This window comes from Mytilus californianus, unplaced genomic scaffold, assembly GCF_021869535.1.
Source record: "Mytilus californianus isolate M0D057914Y unplaced genomic scaffold, xbMytCali1.0.p SCAF_10, whole genome shotgun sequence".
In the NCBI taxonomy this organism is placed as follows: Eukaryota; Metazoa; Mollusca; class Bivalvia; order Mytilida; family Mytilidae; genus Mytilus; species Mytilus californianus.
Genome location: NW_026262582.1, coordinates 33313170 through 33316917, shown reverse-complemented (window position 1 = coordinate 33316917; position 3748 = coordinate 33313170). Strand labels below are relative to the sequence as shown.

The following is a 3748-nucleotide window of genomic DNA, read 5'->3' as shown; positions in this document are numbered from 1 at the left end:
TTAATAGAAAAATTGTTTCCTCTGAGGAATAGTAAATTCAATTCGGGAAAATGCCAAAAAAAAGAAGGAAAATAAGATAAAAATAAGAAGATAATAATAAAAACATAATTTGAACAAACAAGCATTATAGTAAAAAAGCTAGTCACGTCTGATTGATAAATATATAAACATTAATACAAATACTATTATATAGGTATGGGAAGTCAGTATTTGCTAGTTCTTCTTCTTACAGATATACTCACAGGTAAATTTTTTTAATAATTATTCATTCGGCAAATCAATTATTAATTTAGAAAAAAGGTCGAAGCATTATTCTCTTTTAACCTCCACATGGTACATGATCACAAACTAGCGTACCGTTAGTTTATCATGTTGATATTGAGAGTTATATTACCGATGTTTTAACAGTACAAGACCATTTCTCAATTCGTTCGTCATTTGTTTCGATTTTGGGAACATGTTTAATGAATTTAATCGATTTGATTTTCGTTCTATCTTGCACCGGAAGTGCTTTTGCTTGACTTCCGTAAAATGTTGATGTTTGACGTCACTTTACTACGCCTTTAATGTAAATAGATACCCAATTTAAAGAAGACATTACTACACACACACAAAATACTAGTATGCATCAAATGTCTGTTAACAAAGTTATGTGCAACGCTAGAGCACAAATCTCACTGGACATTGAGACTCTTTTAATTCATAACTGTGGCTCTTCTTAGAACATGTCATAACAATACAATAAGGAAACACATTCAAAACAAGTGGTCATGTGCGGAGATGAGAATCATTGAACATGTTGAATATCATCAACACATTATCTGAATTAAATTTAATCACATTATATCTAACAACAATTATTTAACGTGTTGTTTTCATTTTTACAGCACTGGGTCGATACCTCTGCTGGTGAACTATCACTCCCCGAGGGTATCATCAGCTCAGTAGTCAGTACTTTGGTACGGACATGATTTATAACAAATCTTTCTAAAATTGACCGTTTATAAATTTTGAAAATTATAAAGAAACTAAGGTTTTAACCGCCTCAGGCAAAGTTGACCTTAGATGGATTTGGCTAATTTTTTAGGTGGTTTTTGTCACAAAGCTCTTCAACTGTTTCAGTACTTATACATCCTCGGCTTTCAAATACTCGACTTTGAGAGTTCCTGATGAAGGTAAATCCAGAAAAACGCTTCGGATGCATGAAATTATTTAACGTGTTGTTTTCATTTTTTAGTTTTGAACTTTAGGCAGTTTCATATGTCATTTACTCCTTCAGGCAGATTTTAGGATGGACAATTTCTTTATGCGGGTGGTAAATTACCTAAATAGTCGTTACTATTATACTAGTTTATGTATATTATATATTCATACAAGACCTATGCTCAATCAGAAGTATGGTTTGAACATTATTTATTGTTTATGAATTCATTGATGTTTCTAATCAACTGTTCGAACAGAGACTAATCGAACCATTAAGATCATTAGTTTAGGTATTCGTATGTTGTTTGTTGTACTTCTAATAATTTGTTGATTTTTATCATTTTTAATAGGCTCTACTGCAGATATATTTAAAAATCCGGGATGTTCAAGACATAATGTTGGTAATGTTTTAAAGATCTTTAAAATACTATGTGTGGACAATGGACAAAACAAGTACTTTTTATATGTTTTGAATTGAATTTATTCATAATGCTGCACTATACTACTGAAATGCATCTTGATACATTTTGATACAGAGCATTCAAATACAGTAATGGAAACGGAGGTTGAAGTTAGAATTACAATATTTAAGTAACTCTTATATACAAGGATAAGTTCTTAACAATTTATTAAAGTAATGACAAATGTCTTTTTAATTTATCATGTTTCATATGATACAAACAAACGGTAAACAGAGTAGTATAATAAACGTCAACAACATATATAAATATTAGATAATTGTAGTGGGATTTGTAAGCTGAATATACACGTATCTGCATTAAAACGTGCTTTTTAATGGGTAGTTGTCGCTGTCTCTTTTGTTTTCTTAATTGTGAATTTAGCGGTTGTATCAAAATTTTGTCATTCATATGTACTGTATTTGTACAATTTAAATCTTGTCAAATGCCTCATGGATATCAAAAAAGAATGGTTAGGCTTGAATCTAAATTCACATGAAGTGTAATTATTCTTATAATTCTATTAATTTGTCGTTCACCTTTCCCTAATGTTTCCGTTTTAAGCAAATATTAACTTTGTTTATCATCTACCAGATAAGCTCATATAAATATATATATATACGTGTATTTGGTAAATGGTTTAACTATCATGAGTGAAACGTAACAACATGTCATTTTGCATGTAGAGCTAAAAAACTCATTTATCATTTAGATGACTAAGATAAAATATAACACATTTAAAATTAATTTGGTGTTGGTTCCAATCAGAGCGTTCGTCATTGAATAGATGCCAATAAGGAATGTATTTACGACCAGAGTGAATGCATAATCTGCTTTTAGAAATACTTTAAATATGATTAGATGAATATCGATAAGATCAAAGTTTTATAAAGACGAGCATTCATTATGATATATTTTTATAGATAATATGCAAGGTAAAGAAACCATACAGCCAGTGTTGGTAAATCGTGGAGAAAATTTGATTTTGAATTGCACTTGCTTTAATGAGTGTAATGGCCAATTGAGCGGCCCAAATATGATATTAGCACCCAATGCTGGTGCTTTTATACCATACACACAGGGAATGGATTTGAATCCAAGACTACATAAATCAAAATATAGGATTTTTGGTGGATACGATACTCACAGTTGCAATTTACAGATTACGAACTTCTTGTCAGATGACGATGGTGTATACAAGTGTGAGTATGTGCACTCATCAACAGTTTACACAGATTTTTACAACGTAAGTGCGACAAGTAAGTACAATTTACCTGTATATTTTCCACTTAAAGACTTCCTATAATACATTTTGATAGATGTTATTAAACAATAGTAGCTAATATCGAACAACTGTAATTTCGATTTTTTAATCGTACATGTAAACTTTCCGTTACTATGAAAACAGTAATTGCTCATGGAATAGTTATTTTCCATTTGAAGCGATATTCCAAGAATTCAATTGATAGGAAAACAAATATTGTTATTTACATTCAAGTTTTATTATAACCTTTTTTATGTCTCTAATTCTTACAAAGAGGAAATAGAGGATAAGAAACTCATTCGAGAGAAAATCTTAACAAATCACAAAAAACGTTTCTACCTAAAATGAACGACACACTAAAAGTAAAAATCCAGTACTCTGAAATTATGGTACTGAAATAGTACCCTCTTCTTGCCAACTTGTTTCTTTATTATTATGAGGCTGACTTCATACAGGAACTTCTTAAGAAGTAAGATAAGAAGTTAGCAATATACTTTAACTTTACGTTCCGCTATATAGACGATGTTCTCTTACTAAATAATACAACATTTGGTGACTATGTTGAACGAATCTATCCCATCGAACTAGAGATAAAGGATACTACAGATACAGTTAAGTCTGCCTCATATCTTGACTTGCAAGCCACGGTTGCAATGATAACAATGTAAATGGTGTTTTCTGTACATTTTGAAGCAAAACCAGATTTTCTTTTATTATATTTGGTAATATTTTTCATAAACATGACACTTAACCAACAAAACAGCAATGCCATATATGAAAACAAATATTTTGTCTGAATATTGTAACACTTGTTTTTGCTTTT

At 30.4% G+C, this 3748-nt stretch overlaps 1 long non-coding RNA gene across 1 annotated transcript; it reads left to right on the top strand.

The window, feature by feature from the left end:
• The first annotated feature begins 203 nt into the window (after positions 1-203).
• Positions 204-2917, top strand: LOC127717974 (uncharacterized). The gene is made up of 3 exons (XR_007989500.1): positions 204-244; positions 1554-1604; positions 2585-2917. It is a non-coding gene; the product is annotated as an uncharacterized LOC127717974 (long non-coding RNA).
• The last annotated feature ends 831 nt before the right edge of the window (positions 2918-3748 follow it).